General features: G+C 38.4%; 1 protein-coding gene across 2 annotated transcripts in view; it reads right to left on the minus strand.

The window, feature by feature from the left end:
- Window positions 1-18,708, minus strand: part of BMPR1A (bone morphogenetic protein receptor type 1A) — an 81,799-nt gene that overhangs the window by 42,974 nt on the left and 20,117 nt on the right. The window contains exon 2 of one of the 2 annotated variants that reach the window (XM_082764459.1): window positions 1,571-1,697. The exons of the other annotated variant lie outside the window; for it this stretch is intronic. The gene's annotated coding sequence lies outside the window, so the exon portion shown is untranslated. The remainder of the gene's footprint in view (window positions 1-1,570; window positions 1,698-18,708) is intronic. 2 annotated transcript variants of the gene reach the window in all.

The raw sequence follows: 18,708 nt of genomic DNA on the forward strand, positions 1-18,708 counted from the left end.
CTCCCTCCCACAGGGAGAAAAAGGGAGGAAATTAGTTTTTGGTCATGTCACAGTACAAAGCCTTTAATTTTCAGCACTACCCTTTACTTTTTAGCAGTACGGAAGTGTGCTACATCTGTCATATTAGTTGCAAGATGCACAGTAGAACTGGCTTTGTAATTACCCTTACTTCAATATGTGGAATATGGATTAAACACACACACAAAAAAAATAGCACTTGCCTGTCTTCTTGCACTGTCAAGCATAGAATAACCTGAGTAAAACAGAAACATGGAAGAAGCTAACATACATCAAGACATGTTCAATGTAGACCAGATTAAGATCTTCCTCACCTGAAGATTGACTACAACTCTTACATTTGCCAACAGAAGTTTAACTTTATACCTTTGTTAATGTGTTTATAGTGTACAGGAAGTTACTACTTTTGAGTAATGAGTCAGCATAAGAAAAATACAGGTTACCTGAATTTAATGCTGATCTTTCCCTTGGAGCTTTTTCTCTAAAATTACACTTCCACAAGAGGATAAATGCCTATATGGATAGGTTATACCTGTCAAATATATGAATTCTGGTTAACCTTCCTTGGTTAGTCTCTGTAAGTGGAAGAGGTATCATCCTGCTTTAAGTGAACTTTATTTTCTTGGAAAGGGGATTAATTTCAGTTTGTAACAGGGGCCACAATCTACAGGACTACAATAATTTGAGACACAAACTTCTTCTAAGAAAGAACAGAGGATAACTGATCAATCTTGGCAGCATAAGTCTCTGAAGCTGTCTCACCTGTTATAAAACCCTGTTTCTACCCAAATGGGAAAAAGTGAGAGGAAGGGCCAACACTATCACATCTTCAACACTGCATGTGGGCATTGCCTAAGTTCTAGTTAAGCAAAACTAGAACAATGAGAAGCTAGATGTATGAGGGCCAGTGATCACTATCTTGAAACAGAGTTAGTGCTTCAGGAGAGAGTCCTGAAATGTGTCAGAAATCGGATGTTTCAGGATGTTTGTACATCTTAATTACATATACGAAAAAAGCTTTAGACACCACAAGGCAGTAAATTTGAAACAACACACCTCCATACCCATCACTCAATTACAGGAATGACTGAGTTATCAAGGCAGTGGAATTTATCATGAAAAAACATGTTATTAATAGCAGTAATAATAAAAAGGACAGCATAATAGAATTTTGTACCCATCAAGCACTATGCCAGAAGACAAGGTGCCCAACTAGCACATCAGTTCGCAGCATAGTCATTTACTTCAACTACAGGATTACTAATAGTTGTGACTGAACAGGTTGCAGTGAACAGAATTTGACTGATATGGTACGGTAACTTTTTTCCAGTATGTCTCCATAAAAGAGGTATCTGTAGCTGATACTGTTTTGTCTCTTTTCATAACTGAAACATTGAACAGAAAATAGTTCAAACAGCTGTTTCAGAATGGCATTAAAAGCTCTGTTATCAGCATAAAAGGCTCAAAAAATTTAAAGGCAAGATAAGGTGGCTATTTATTATACGCATATTTACTCCTGAAACATTCAAAATACAACTTTGCATGCATTTACCTTATCTCAGAATTAGGAAACTGAATGAAACTGTATTGTACTTCAAGCTTCCTCCAGACTGTTTTCATCTGTACTTCCACTTCATTAGTTCAAAGGTGATAGTATGGAAATGCATATTTCTATCAATCTGTAAAACAGTAAGAGAATTTGATTTAAGCGTTATCCAAAGAAATTGTATCGTCAGTTTCTAGTACATAATGCAAACTGCAGAAACTGATAGCCAGAGGTACACAAGCCCTTTGCTATTATGAACTGCCTCAAGAAAAAAACTTCTTAGACACTTGCATTTGTAGTAGTTGTACAGCTGAAGTATATTTGTAAAACACTGATACTAAAAAGCATTTAAATTTAATTTTATTTCTACTACATACACATTTGTCCTAGATGAAGGGAGATGCTTGGGAGGACGGGTGTTAAAAAAACCCTGTGTATTGTTTTCTTTTGAAAATATGCCTTTCTAATCTTTCCCAATAACACTCTGATTCACCTGGCCTGCACCAACCTGATTAGCAAGCCACTAGGTTTCTCCAATTTTATTTGTTTTTAAAACTATGCAACAGATTAGAGGAAGGACACATTGTGTGGTGACACCAATGGAAAAAATAACAACAAAAATGATGCCCAAGTCAATCTTTATTAAACACAGAAGAATCCAAGACTGAAGCCTCACAACACAATTCCACTGGTGTCACCCCATTAGTTCTAGTACACAATGAGCCATATACAGAGAAAAATATAATAATAAAATAATAATATAGTAAATAAAATATAATAATAAAATATACAGAGAAATAAGCAGTAGGTTTATCATAGCTACGCAAAGGTATGACTGTTCCTGGAAAGAAAAAGCAAGTCAAGAAGTTTGGGAAAAAAAGTAAAAATACTGGCAATAGGGTGGGCTTCATTTTTTGTTCATGTTTTTGAACTGTCCTACATCCAAGCATCAGAGGAAAGCAAGGAGCAAGCTCTTACCGTGCATTCTAACAGTCGTAGTAAGCCTGATTTCTGTCAAGTCCCATGGATTTTAAACATTTTCGTGGAAAGCTAATTTGGGCTTATCGGCTTTACTACTTAGATTCCAACTCGAGCATATGGCACATATTGCCAGTTCTTCCCACTTTATCACAATGTCACAATTTGTGAATGCTTCCATCATCCAAATCTTTCAGAAATATAAGAGCTTCTAGTCTTAAAACTGCAAAGATAACCCTGAAAGTAACAAATGCTCCAGCATCAGCAACCCAGACGTGCTGTTAAAAAATATACAACCAATCTTATAATCTAGAGATTTAATACCTTATTTCTGAATGTGGAAACCAACAGTACTGCATGAATCATGAGCCTAACATGATTTTTAGCAAAGGAAAAGTTTCAGAGTCCACCTCTCCGCTCCTCTCCTTTCTAAGCTCTATAAGGACCTTTACCATTACAAGGTCAGGATACTCCTGTCTCCATGTCCATTTATAAGCACTGTTTCTAACACACTGAGGTTTAATAGTCTTGGTAATAAATAATAAATCTGTGTAAAATGGCAACCCGAAACCATCCTGAATATCAGATAGCAGCAGTTCTTAAAGACAACTGTCTCCATGGAGCAGACAGGCTGACACTTGATTGCTATTTCTTCCACGGTAGAATTGGAAAAACATTCTCACCATGCAAAGGTGTTTGTGTAGAATGTTTTTGCTTTTTTTAAAGCGAGTTTGTAAAAAATCTGCAAAATAAATCCATCTCACTCTCTCTCTCATCAAGACTCCAGTTCACCTTCTGTTGGACTCCAGAAGACAGGACTATAAACAGAAAAAGGTCAGTGTGCTTTCTGTTTTTACAACATGGCCAAATCCCCTGTATCTAATATCTGATTATACAAAGACCACTTTGTATTATTTAAAAAGCCTGCTTTGTAAAGGCATTTCTGAACACTGCTAGTCCTTTTTTTTTTTTTTTAAATGATGTCCTCTTTCCAGACTCCCAAACTGATGAAAATTCTTAGTAAATGTTAATTTCTATAAAGTATTCATTGAATTTCTTGATCTTACTCCCATGTATCAGATACCCAAGTTCCCTCAACAAACAAAATGATTTTAGTGAACTTCCTGATTCACATGACTGTGTATGTTCATACTTGAATTCAAATCAGTAGTGCTCTTCAGAAACCCATCTCCCTAAACACCCCTATTTTCCTTGCTTTACTTTACACAGCAAGGCAGCCTCTGTGCACATGAAGATTTATTTTGAGTATATGTAGATGAGAAAACAAGCTTCAGAAAGCACATCGTAGATGCTCCAACCACTCACAGGAATTCAGCCACAGACTCAGAGGAGGACTGCTTTGAAACAAAACCCCCACAACCTGTAGAGCATGGCTGTCAGGTTCTCAGCACCTGACAGATCCCATTCTCTTAGCCACACTGCTGGGTAATGTGGACACAGACTCTTTCCTGACTCTCTCAATTTCTGCATCAGCTCCAAATTCACGTCTGCCTTTTAAAAAAGGACAACTACAAAAGCTCAGAGATGAGTGAAGTTAATGCTAATTACTAATTTATGAGAGTAACCTCAGTATTCTATTTCTTCAATTTCTTTATCAGCATGCAATGCTACTTAAGAACAAACTGAATTTTATAAAAAGCAATTGACTTAAATATTTATAGTTATCCAAAATGCTCAGCTATTAATGGATTAGTTTTTCAAAATATTTAATGTCATTCCTGATGGCATTTTCCCAGAAGAAATGCTGTTGATAACCAATAAAACTATTTAATAAGTTATTCACACAACTCCATCTTCATTTTATTAGAACTTCATCTACTACAATGGCTGCAAGAAGCACTGACAAATTCAAGAGTACACAGGCTCACAGCACTTGCCACTAGTTACATATTGAATCCAGATTTATCTGAAAACTTTTGCATCATTAAGATTAAGCTTAGGATCTTCATACACTATTAAGTCTGGAATATTGCCCTGCAATCTGAAGAAAAGAAAAAATCTGAATGACATTAATATACTGACTATAATATACTAGCTAACCCAAAGAGCTGTAACTTTGCAGTCACCAGCAGGCCACAGGGAACAGTCCAAACACCCAGCACGAGCTGATTTAGCCTCATTTGGCAGGAGGAAGGGCTTTCCTGCTAATGTGGGGCAGGAATGAACAGCCCTGAGCAGGACAGGCAGAACGGAGGGACTTGTAGTGGCAAAGCTCAGAGCAGAAACCAGACTCCAGCTGTGGATTCCTCCTCCTTGTCGTCTTGCTTATCTCTAGGATCAGCTTCCCTTCACAGCAGCTCCCGTTCCTCCAGCTCCAGGGCCACATACAACTCACTCCCCTTACCTGTCCACACTACTCTCAATGAGAAGGAAGTTGCCTGGTGCTTGACTCTCCCTGGCTTTGTTTCTCCAAGTCATTCCTCCTACATCCCCAACTGCCTCACCAGTTTTCATCTCAGTTAACTTTATTTCTCTTAGATGATCTATTCCACATAAACACACCTTTTTTTATCTTGCAGTTGGGGAAAATTGAGAATTATCCTGCATTTTGAAAAGAATCAAAAAAAGGAACCTTCAATGAGTTAGAAATTTTAGAGCAGAACAAAACAGAGGTGGACGAGGGGCTATTCCTATGTGGCTGTAAACATGTAATAGCTGACAAATCTATAGCTGAATAACCACCACAGCTGTTAGTCTAGAAACAGACAGGAAAGGTTGGCACAGTGGAAGCCTGCGAGTGAAGGACAGGAGACTCAGGAGGGCTCTGCCTTTACATGGAAACTGACTTATCATGGATCTTAGGAACAGAAGGGTAAAAGTGCAACTATTTGCACAGAAGTTTCTGTTAAGCTCCTGTAACTCAGGTGTGCATTTTAAATGCAAAATTATGCATATTTAAGGAACACAAGTTTAGAAAGCAATTTTGAAGTAACATAGCAGTTGAAGTAATTCATTGGAATCAAGTACATGATCACAGAAGAATTCATGGGTACAGATGATGGGTTAAAGACCTGTCAATTCATTCCAGCTTCCAGTTACATCTTCCTCACTCCTAAGTAATCCAGCCACCACTGCTTCCCTTCTGCAGGGTTCACGAGTTCAGTCATACCTTTATCACAGTTTATGAAACAGAACTTTGCTTTAATGTTCCTGTGAATTCAGATCACAGGCTTGGGTGATAACAGTCAGAAAACAACAGGGGCAATAACCTTCATCACTCGATACTTGGGGTTTGAGCAAAGGGAGAATGAGGAAATCAGGTGGTGCTGGCAACACGTCTCTGTAAGCAGTGCAGATGGGTTCACAGCCAGCTGATGGTTCTGCTAACAGACAGGAGAGGTCTCAGAAGCAGAGCTAGCCATTCTAGGGTAAAATATAGTCAAAAAAAAAAAAAAGGGGGGGGGGGGGGCTTTTTTTTTATAACTCTGGGTATGCATAAATTATAACAAAAGCCCAGACTGTGCCTGTGGAATATGCTTTAGTCAACAGTCTCATGACTGCCACTAGCAAATTTAGCCAGAGCTCCTGTAAGCTAGAAACAGTTCAAAAATGGTGATTACACTGCTATGAGAAGTCTACTGTAGCCATGAAATTTGAGTGGAATTCTAAAGGGAAAGCTGCCATAGCAAATTTCCAAATCCTACTTCAAAGTTCACATCCAAGGATATGAATTTCTTAAGGAAAACTTTTTCAATAAATTTACATGTGAGTAAAACCCCACACTACACTGGTAAAGCAAATACAATATTGACTGCAGCACACACTAGGCTTGATGGCTTTGTCAGTGAAACACTGCAGGTATACGAGGATCTTGGAGCAAACAGCCCTTCCAAAATATATGGGACCATTTCATGAAATAAACTGATGCTTAGGTTGAACAAGCTTACATGTATGCAGCCTATAAGCACCAAGTAGCAAGTTGTGAAAGAAGAGCCTGAAAAATGGTACAAGCACATTTATCCAACCCTTGAGGCAAGCCAGTTTTGACTGATCTCCTACTTCATTAAGAATATATCTGCATGAAAACTGATTTTAAATTTTAATTTTAAGCCTGGCTGTATTCCCTTGAATTTCAATAAAGAATCACCAATTTATTCTTGTGAGGTATTTAAAATGCAAGGAACAATAAGATATTCCAGCACTACATCATGTTTCACATCTGGCCGTGACTCTCAAAATAGCTCACGATATCACTGATCTTTTAGCACCTGTAAGTTATTCTCAGAAAGCGTGGATTTCATCATCTTCACTGATTACTGTATGGATCCCTTATGGCAAAAAAACAACAACAAAAAAAAACAAAACAACAAAAAAAACCCCACAACTTTTTATCATTTGTTGGCACATTTGTTGAACTTACCTTGAAACAGTTTGATGAAAACAAGATATTGCGTATAGATAATACAGACCTAAACACCAACGGATCAACTGAAGTACTTATCTAACCTGGCTGATGGCCTGTGCAGGCAGGTAGGACGAGTGCTGCCCACCAGTTCTCCCCCCTGTAAATAGGGGAGAGGGTCCCTGAACAACCTCAGGCTTTACTTGCGAGGCCTTACAACTGGGCAAACTTACTGAAAGGCAGAAGACACCCTAAGTAGGTAGTATTTGAAGGACCCACCCTGCTTCACAGCTTGGTACTCTACTCTGTGCTTGTTATGCGTTTCTGTTGTCATCATCTGAGCTCCCTGCTGAGACACAAGACAAAGTGTTCTACATGCTCAAACTTCTGAAAAATCATTGCCCCAGGGCCTATCTGGAAAGATGAGAACAGAAACTCCTGAGTGAAACCGTCGCATGCAGTATGAGACAGACAGAAAAAGAGGATGCATTTTACATAGTGACACGAATCTGTATAAATCGCAATGCACTGCACCCTCCAGAAGGCCTTGTGACACAAGGAATTTATTACTGGAGCCATGATGAAAATCCAGACATGAACCTCCTGCGATACTGACTTAGACCTGTAACAAAAGTCTGCTTTGGCAGTAGGGCCAGATAATTCTACCAGGCTTTTACCTCATCTTGACAGACACAATTTCCTATAGCAGAAAGTTGAAGCCTTCTCATTCCTTAGCAGGATATCTTGAATATTTCTTTCTGGCATAGCTAGCTACATCACCTGAAGTCACCTGAAGGACTCCACAAGGCTGATCCTCTTTAGCCACTGTGCAAGCAGGCTCTACGCTCACAAAGAAGCCTCAGTATTTCTTTCACTTGTCTCAAATGTTCTTCATCCACAGGTCCAATGAGTCAGACTGAAAAAATATCAGCTGACTCTCTACACTTTGGGGCTAAAAGCTATCTGACAACAGCCTGGTGTTGAATCAAAAACAATTATGTAGTTTGCCATCCCCAAAGGCAACCCCATCAGCCTGCAGCACTTGCTTGATGAACAATCCTGCTCTGATGCATCACCATGGAGAAGTCAAAACAGAATACCACTCACCAAGCTTTGTAACTAAAACAACTGGACAAGAGACTTTTCTTTGCAAGTACTTCTTTCATTCACAGCTCTCCAAGTACCCAAAACAGTCCTGAAAAGTGCCTCTGTTTTTAAGAGATCTAAAACTCAAACTCTTTTACCTCAACTTTGGAGATACCCAGCAGAAAGCTAGCTCCCCCATCCACAGCCTAAGCTTGCTCTCAGAATTGTGAAGACTGACTGGCCTCACAATTAACCGTCTTCAGCTGCATTTGACGTCCCTGAAAACACGGCTAGCTGCGATACCATGTACTTAATAAGTCTTCCTAAATTTTGGAAAGTCATCAAAAACACTTAGGCTCTACGCTGTTCAGTCATCAATCAAATTTCATAGTCAGCTTCTTGATGTGCTTCAAAACCTGCCTGGGCCCTATCACTTGGCTAGTAGTTTGCCTCATGCAGATGAAAGTAACAACAATATGTGATCACTTGGCACACAGACCTAGAGGCGCGCATTCTTATCATAATACTGATCCTGGGAATGCTGCCCAGGCTTCAATTTCTCTCTGACAAAAGCACCAGTGAAATCTACCTTCTGCCTGTGCTGCAGGCCCACTAGGCCACATTTTGCTAGGTGATCCTTTTCCTCCTCCTGCTATGATTCCTGCAAAAAGGTCAAGTGTTTCTTCGATCTGCCTTTTCATGGAGTGATTCAAATGTGATAAAGATTTTCAGGAATGCCTTGATTTTATTTATTTATTTATTACATATTTGTATCTTACATTTATATACATACGTTACAACTTCAAAGTCGCATGGTCTTGGACACTACCAAAACACTGCCTTTAAACCTACAAAACATTCCTCTTAGTTTACACACTTTCTGAATTAGCTGAACACAAAAACCAAAACCTGGTACATGAAAACCACCCATCGCTTTTTCAGGTCCTTTCACACCAAAAACATAGAGCCATGACCACAACAGTCCTGAGCACATGGAAACGGTGACTGAACCTTCACAGAAACCATCAGTCTCTCACACAAACACACACACAGAATGGTTAAAGGCCTCCACCATGAGCAAACCCATCAGGTACGGAAGTTTTCCCCAACAGAAAATATTTAGACGTGCTAAAACTCAAAAAAATACTACTTTTTCTTTGAGATACAAGAATATACAAAGTAATTTTCAGCAACTTAAACAGACTTTATGTATTGTAAGAGCCCTTAAAATTAACTTCATTCTAAAATCATAAAAAGACTTTTTAATACCCCAAAAAGTGTTCCTCTTCACAAGCAATGTAAGCACCTGCGTCTTAGCTTTAACTTGGTCTTCTACAACAAGAGGCTTATGGTATGAATCCTTTCTACTTTTAAATCTGACACACAGAAAGCAATTGAAGGTCAGACATGCTTTTTTTTTTTTTTTTTTGATTGTCAGTGATGATAACAATTTACAAAGAATATGGAAACCTTACGGTCCAGAAGTTAGCAACTGGCACAGAGACAGAGTTTAATCCTCCACCCTTGGGGCTACAAAAATACACATCCTCCATTAAATGGCCTTTACTGAAACCAAAATCCTATTGGCATTGGAGGCACAAAAACACAGAGTTCTTGCCTTGCCCAACAGAAATTTGTTCTGCTAAACATATAAACCTTAAAATTTGCATTTCTTTCCACCATTGTAAAGTAAAATAAAAGAATCAGTTAATTATCATTAACTCTTAAAATTGGCAGCGACTATTAAATCAAGGCAAGTATGAATTAAGTTCATGCCGTGCACGTTACATCAACATCATGGAGGAGACTGTATTTATATACTAAACCATAAATGTAATGATGTAATCCCTTGTAATACACAATGGCTACTTTATTTTGTGTAACTGGTTAGTCATACTTTAATCAACACTAGAATTTTATTAAAATGTACTGCAAAGTGTTTCCCTTCAGACTAGTTATGATTTATCGATACTGCTTTAGAAAAAACTGACTATAATAAGGATGGTCAGGTAAGGAGGCTCAAAGCTGCAAGAGACCCGTGCATGATTTGGTGATACAGATGACTCAACAGCCGGAGTAAGAACATTATATGTAAGTTTGGTTCCCAGTAGACCCACCCATATTTCCCAGAATACAAACACATTCATGTGAAATGGTGATAGGCCATGTGGAGAACCACTAGACTCACCTCCAAAAATCTATAGAGCAGACAACCAAAGACAGGAGCCTTTTGCACACAACAGCTTTATGCTAAGAATACGAGATCCCATCCAGCCCCCTGCTCTCTTTAGAGGCATTAAGATACATTATGGTGGCATAACAAATTCAGAAAAGAAAGGCATATAAAAATACTGCAAATTATTCTAGACTACTTCAGAATTTATTCTAAGTGCTTTATCTGAAACTTAACTATTTCCACAGCCTATAGAGCAGATTCTCTTGCATAAAATTTCAGGAATTCAGGATTTGATATTCCTCCAGCACAAAATGTTCTGCAAGGTTATCTTAAAGGATGGTCTGGTTTTATGCAAATAACTGATATTACAGAAAAATACTATACATCTTCAGCAGAGAAGACACAAAACTAAAATTTTTGCCATTTTTTCGTAAATCAATGGTACAAAACCCTTCAACTTCTATTGGTAAGGCAAAGTGAAGGTGTGCTTTATAACCCAGAAAACTATATGAAATTATCTTGGTAGCATTTGATTACATCTGATCTCAAGTGGACTGGACTTTCCTTCATCTGTTTAAAAAATGGGGTCATACCTTCAGATAACCCTTCTCGGTATGGAAAGATTGATTGTTATTCAGACAATGATTAGTCCCATCCCCGGAAAACAATTGTTTTTTTTTTTTTTTGAAAAAAAGATTATACATTAAAGTAAGTATATACATCACCACTAAAAAAAAAAAAAAAAAAAAAAAAAAAAAAAAAGAGCAATAATGCAATAATTATTGAATCAGAAGTATTTGATTTAAAAGTTTGCACTAGGGACTTATCCTTGTAATCTTGGTCCCTGAAAATTCCCCCAAAATTATTAATAAATATAAAATGGATCCTGCTAAAGCATCATTTTACTCATTAGAATCTTGGAAAAAATGACCACAACAAGAAGTTGCCCCCCTTACCATTTGCATGGTGATATGGAATGTGATTTGCAAGTCTGAACTATCAGGCTGCTGTGGCCTCAACTTCTCAAACAGAGCTCAACAGGTTAGAGAAAGGTAATGCATCATGCAGGAAGCAATACCCACAGGTAACTCAGCATAGGGACAAAGCTGCCCCCAAATCCTCAGCCATTTTAACTATTAAGTCTAACAATTTTAAGTTCAGAGTGCTGAAACACTGTATGCCTGTAGTTCTTTGGCCACCAAATCATGGACCCTTTCAACTTGACCTAAAGACACATTTGTGGGGAAAAAAAAACAACAAACCAAACCAAAACAACAACAACAAAAAACACATACAGAATAGACCTTAAGGGCTTAGACAAATAAAAGGTAGGAAAACTCAAGACAGAGTTCTGGGACACTGAATAATTATCTGAATTTCAAATCTGGCCTCTTGCATGTCCTACTGACTTACATGTTCAAAAGTATATAATAAGTAAAAGTAAATAACTGTAAATAATTTCTATCACTCTCAAATTCTCTTCTCCAAATGCACAGGACTACTGGTGCCTTCATCAAGGAACTGAAGAAAAACAATCTTTTTTTTTCATTAAATTGTATTTAATACTGGTGACAGGCCACTCACAGAGAACAATTAACTGCTTGGAAACAGGTTCACTTTATGTAGCACGACCACCCATCTGTGAACAAATACTGTAAAAGACTGGCTATAACCTGGACCAAAGTAACTTCACAAAGAATTTTTAAATGTAATCCATGAAAAGACTTAGGCACCACAAGCAGGATTTACCTGATGCTCAGCTTCTTCAGCCATGAAGAGGTTTTTGTCAACAAAGCTCTACAGCCAGAGGTTTGCTACTGCTCAAGCTGAAAAGAGCTCATCTGCTTAAGCCTGCTGAGAAGTCTAACCTGCTCGGTGTTCTGCATGCATCTTTAACCACTCCAACAATGGGGGCATGTTCATGTGAACTGTAACTGTCAGACACTTCTCTTCAAACAGACTTTTAATTCAATAATCTAGAGGTTGTATCACTGTCCTACAGGCTTTGGATGACAGACACAGACAGACCCAGAGAACGCAGGCAATCTCTCCACTGTGCCTACAGAAGAGACACCTCTTTACAGAGAGCAGCACAAGGCCCATGGAAGAAGGCCCATGCCAGAGGGAGGAACTGTTTTACAGCCAAACAATTAAGCATATGTGGGGTGGAAAAGGAATGCTGAAATACAGCCACAAATTTTAATATTTGCTTTAGAGCAAAACATACTCCGAACTGTAGGTCACTTATTCTTGGGACACAGAGAAGGGGGATAGAATCCCCCTCATCTAATGAAGCACGACTCCTCGGACTTCCTGTCGCAGAAAGCATGTCATCTGCAAGAAGGTATAACCGTGTGGACTCGTACTCAAGGAAAGGATAAAACAATAACATAGTTCTCGGTAGTGTTAACAGTGAAGTCTACATTGTAATAAAATAATATAAAAGCTTCCCATCAACATTGAGACGCTCCATCGGGAAAATACGTAATTTGTAAACTATAGTGTTTGTAGTTATATGTAGTAGTTGTATATAGTAAGTTTGGTTGCTTTAACTTCCATGTTTCTTTTAGTTCTGGAAGGTTTGCCTCCTTGCAAGAAACTTAAGATACCTGATGGTGTTGCTTTAATGTGCCTTCTCTTTAACAAAGGAAGAAAAACTCTGATGCTAGCAGCTTTTTCTACTTAGCAGAGGCACAAGAGCCAACAGCTGACATTTGAATTTCATCTAAATTCAAACAGGAAATACACTCATACGAGTTATCAATTACAGACTGATTCACTCATGACTGCAGTGAATTCTCCATTGCGAGAAGACACACTAGATACACTGCAGTTACATGCACTTAGGGCACACTTGGGCAGACATTTACCTAGATTTCTTCTTGCCTTAAACAAACTAAAATGAAACTCCTCACACCTGAAAACTGTGCCCAAGCAAAGCACAACCACGTACAGGACCACTCTGGATTCCTTGGAGAGAAAATCCCATTGCACGGACCAAGGACTATCACAGGAAGATCTCTTCTCTTCCAGCACTGTCCTATTTGTTCCTAATTAATATTTAGGCTTTTACAAAAATCATCTTGGAAAAAAGCTTAAAGTAGAGCTATTTCAGATGTATGCACTATTACACCCTGTAACTCGAGTCTTTTAACAAAAAAGCTGAAGTAATAAATCGTACAGACACACTAAGTGATTAATTACCTTAAGTAACTGCTGCTTCATTATTACATTCTGGGATATTCAAGAGCTAAAAAAAACAGAGCATCTTTCCATGCTTCCTTAACCTAGGTATTTTAGATTCTATCCAAATAAGTGAATAAAATTCTTGTTTTAAGAAAGGAAAAATGCAAAAGGAGTTCAAATATAGAGCTGACCTCTGCCCCTCTCTACACTGAGAACCATCTGGATTCTATTAAATTGTCAAGCAAGTACCAGGATTAATACAAAGAGAAATAAGAGAACCACTGAAATGTTTAACATTGGTAGCTTCTTTATAGGCTACTCTAAATCTCCATATGAACCTCAGCTGATTAACACTTCAAATGCATGACATCTATTTTATAAAATTACACAGACCACTTTCACTCTCCCTTCCCTGTGACTCCTAAGCAGAGCTGCAGCTAAAGACTTTTCGTATTACCCTACTCTACGGAGCAGCTGCCCAAGCAACTTATGAAACTGTAAAACAGCCATCAGCGTTGTGAAACTCAGGGGAAACCAGTAAAGCCTCCCATTTAAGGTTGTTAGATTATCTTACCTCATATAGTCCTGTGCTTTAATGTTGTAGTATAACACAATGCAAATTATACAGAACAGAGTTCATGCATTTCAGTACCCAAAGATTCAGCAAGAAAAGGGCCTAACTCCAAACAAACAGCTCCGGGGCTCTGAAGAAGTTCAGCCTCATCTAGGTTTACAATTAAGTGACAAGCTTCCATATGACTTACAAGCCTTACCAAAGGGAGCATTCCTCAGAATAGTTTCATACTTTAAATAGATATACGACTGAAGCATCAGCTTTCAGGTTGGCCTTCTCAGCATAACATCGTTCCCACTGAACCCGAAGGCCAATTAATTTCCATCCTCCTTGCAGAAAGGAAGTTCAGCTCACTGATGATTTCCTGGCACTTCAGCATTCTCCACGTGATGAGTATGTGACACTCAGTAGTACTGATAGATTTTAACGGATAGTTTCTAATGTATTTGTGGGAAACAAAAAAGAATCCAGATTCGGGGTAGCAACCTCCTGGTTCAGGTGAAGAAAGGTAAGATGCTGCACAAGAGCAAAATGAAAGGAAATGACAGATGAAGTCATTTTTCCCCTCAAGCGTTTTATAAAAGATTGGTAATTAATATTTTGCCTGTTTTTACACAAATATATATCAATTTCAAACTCCAACACCAATACCACACAATTACACAGGATTACAAAAGAACATGATCCATACACACAGTCATGACCACTTCTGTTTGTTTAAACCCCAAATGCAACTGTGGAAACAACTGGGGAAAAATGTAGGAGCTGTAGATTCAAGTCATCTGAATTTGTAAGATGCTGCATTTAAAACAGAAAAAGAACATAGCCCCTTCTCAGTAAGCCACATAGTATAAGGAAGGTTGAAATAACCATCCTTTTCTTTAAGAGTAGTTTTGCAAAAAAGAAGAAATTGACACAGAATTACACTGTCAGGCATCAGCAGGCTCCCTCTGTCTGAACACCTCTCACTTCGCCCCACAGAAGTACATAGCCTTTCAAACTGTGTTGGCCCTACCAGCTCAACACAGGGTCAAAAATGGGTGACTTCCTCGGCTTTCCTCTAACAAAAGGAGATTCTGCATGAGAAAGCATGCACCCAGATACGCCACTGCATTTACTTCAAGTGATTTGTTCAAGTATACACGACTGCAAGTCAGGAAACAGCTTGCAAGCATACGAGGAAGATTAGAACAGATGACGTGGTTGTGCCAGCTCTAAAGAGTCGTGAGATAAAACAAGAAAAGTTATCAAAGCAAGCAGAAACAAATGAATATTTAAATAGAAGTTGTGCTGCATGAAAGCAGTGCTCTTGCACATTCCTTCTCACATTAATATATTCTCAAAACTGGAATGGAACAAGTATTTGAGTAATTTAAACAGAACCACACAAGTCAGTAACAAGCTTAGAGCTCTTTATATTTAAGAAGAAAACAGAACTTGAAAGATCTAAGCAATGCAACTAAATCTTGATCAAAGAAGCATGCAATCATATTCTGGCAGTCGCTGGAGCAGATGCCTGCCATTAGTTTAGTATAAGTATCTCCATAATCTAACTCATCCTTAGTTAGAAAGAATATCTGGGATAAGAACAAAAACAACATAAAACAAATGACCTTGAAGTTACAGGAAACCCAGTAATGAGTGAGTTCAAGACGCTGTAATATATTTTGCTTGTGCATGTATGTCTGGAAGTCAGGTGAGACCCAGAAATACTCAAGTTCTTTGATACACAGAATGTCTGTCTCTAATAAACAAGAGTGTTTCATGGTAATTCAGTGATCTGATTAAATGAGTTTTAGACTATCAAGCCAACAAAACGTCCAACTAGTTTGGACTACATGGGTCTTGGTCTTTCTTAAAAGCAGAGAAGGGACTGGGGAACACATGGGGGCAGCGACAAGGGACGCAGATTCACATGATCCAAAGCAAAGAATTCCTGACAGCATCCCTGGTAAGTCTTGCCAAGGCTTGCAAAAACACAGAATGGCTTCAGGTTATTTTGTGATGAATGAAGAGCTTGTGGGCTTTCCTTGCCTGCGTGCTCACTCAGGGGTAAGGTTTATCTCTTTGTCAACAGAATCTAATACGCTGCAATTTGTTCAATGGTGATACCAGTTCTTAAATGCAGAGTTCGGCAAACTGGTCTAAGGGAGGTGGGGTTTCCTTGGCTGGCTGGGGGGGGAGGTATGCGTGTGTGCTTTGTTAAATAAGCTGAGACCTGCCTGTAGTTCCTCCCTACTTGTTATAAGTAGCAAAAACATTTTTAAGTTCTTGAGAGGAACATTCTCAGATACTGAAAAATAGCAGTGGTTTAGATACATAATCCTTATCGCACTATTGTAACTTGATCCTGGAACTGACAAACTCAAAACCAGCCTTGGAGCCCTATTACCTGCCTCTGCTGGGGGGAGGAAAAGAAAGAAGAAAAAAAAAAGACACCTGATCATTCAAAAACATGATGATCGAGATGCTCTTAAACGTACCAAGTGGGTTAAGCCAAAAAACTACCAGCAGAAGGAAGCTGTACCTTTCTGTTTGATTCAACAGGTACCAGCTGAGGAAGGAAGAACAAGATTTCATTCTCCGTCAGCTTCAAAGGTCACAAAACAAAGCTTGTCCGTTCAGCAATGTGTACAGGAGGGACTTTCAAACAACTGAGTAACTGAAAATATTTATACTTTGAATGGGATGAATAGGAAGAAGGCTGTGTAGCAGCACGGCAGAGGTAAGGGAAGGATACGGAGAGGGAACGGCTTTGTTTCAGCCACCACTCCTCCAGGAACTGATGAAGCAGCTCCAGCCCTCCAGCTGGCCGCACAGCCCAGGCAGCGCCCACCTCAGGGCTCCACCACCCTGACACGCTGCTTCAGGTGTGCTGCAGCCCATGAGCAAATCGCCCACTGTCCACAGAGTAATGACAAACCATTGTTGCATTATTGCAGGGATACTCTATTATTTTTCTACCGGTCTTTCAGTGCCTAGATGATTTAAAACAAAATAAAAACACACATTTTAAAAACGGTATTTTTTGACTCCCAATTACTCCACTAAACTCACCCTTTAGTCAGCTGCCCTTTCTTTCATTTGGTCACGACTGTTAAAAGTTCTAATAGGTTATGTGCACCTAAAGCTGGAGGTATTTTGATGAGCTACAAGGGCTTCTTTTCACTTAAAAGCAAGATGGGATACGGTGCTGAACAAACAGAAAAGCCCATTTAATACTTTACAATGTTCCAATGTTATGTTTTTAGGATAAATAATTGTGACAAACACCAATTATACAACACCCCTGGGATACACAGCTGCCACTGAGAAGAAGATAAAGAGTCTTCCAAGCCACTGTCAACAACAGTGAAACCAGAATAGTTTATGGAGAATCTAGGAACTATTGGAAATCATGACTCCTGCTACTGTGGCACTGAGAAACAGTGAACCACTATAATGGGAAGATGCCAGTCTTATCTTTATTACATACATCTTATTATCTTTATTTTTTCCACTGTAAAAAGGGCTTGCTCTGATGCTATTCAGTTTATGTGCTACTATAAAATAATGAAAAAGGTCATTTTTTATATGTGAAGTTTTTCCAATATAGCTGTTACAAAGAATATCAGGGGAAGGAATTTCATTATCTAATCCTCTGCAAAAGCACCTCTACTTTGAAAGCAATGATATTTAAATGTAAATGATAAACAAACAAACAAACAAAAAAAGACAAAAGACAAGGAAGCAAACCTCAGATTCCAAGGAATTCCAAGGAAAGGGACTGTTTATTAAAGTCTGTGCTTAATCCAAGTGGAAAAACAAAACAAAATAAGCAACCCCCTCTGCTACAGGACAACTAACTGTATTGGCCTGACATTTTCTTAACTTTTCTTTGATAAAACTACAGCCACACTTGAGAAAGCTTTCCAGTTCAGAGATTCATTCTATTTCTTGTTGATGCTGCAGTAAATTGTAATTAACAATAAGAAAAACATCAAATACACAGTTTTACATAAAAGCCAAGAAAGATATTAAATGTTTACATTTCCACCTTATAATGATGTTTAGGGGAAAAAAAAAAAAAAACAACAAACAGGCTATATAAAAGAAGTAACAGTTGCAGAAATGCTACCAATGTAGAACATAAATAAAGGAATATTTTGTTTTCTGGCTTAACACATATGCATCACCTTACAGATAAACATGATTTGCAAGCTAACGCTGGCCCTTTGAAGTTATCACCATACATTTAGGTATGTGTGCTACAGAAATTGTCATTTTTCATCTGTCAGAATTGAAAGATGAAGTCACAGGACAATAGACTAACAGGTCTTACGTAATGCCAGTATAAAGTTTATACCTGGAAAAAAGACAAAGAACAGCAGGTTAAGAAGATTCGTGCCTTCAGTATATGGGGAATTTTCTCTACTTCTGTAATCTGCCTCAAGGTTTCTGGTCTTCCATCAAGTTCCAACATGGTTTCTTTAACAATTTAATTTAAGCATTTAAACTAAAAAGGATTCTGGGGAGTTGGATGATAACACTGACATCTGCTAACATAGCCAAGAAAATCCAACTGAAAAAAAAAAAAAAACCAACGATTTACTCGTGTGAGACTTGCAGATAGTCAGAACACCAATTCAAAACCTGCCAGAGTTTATTAGTGATTATTGCAGAAATATCACTGTCGTTTGAGTTAGAAAACCCTATGTGCATAGATGTTTGCTGAACAAATTTGCTGCAAGTTTTTGGTTACATATATAAAAATAATTGCTTACAGGTCAACAATTTCACAT

Source organism: Aythya marila, assembly GCF_965140915.1.
Source record: "Aythya marila genome assembly, chromosome: 7".
NCBI lineage: Eukaryota > Metazoa > Chordata > Aves > Anseriformes > Anatidae > Aythya > Aythya marila.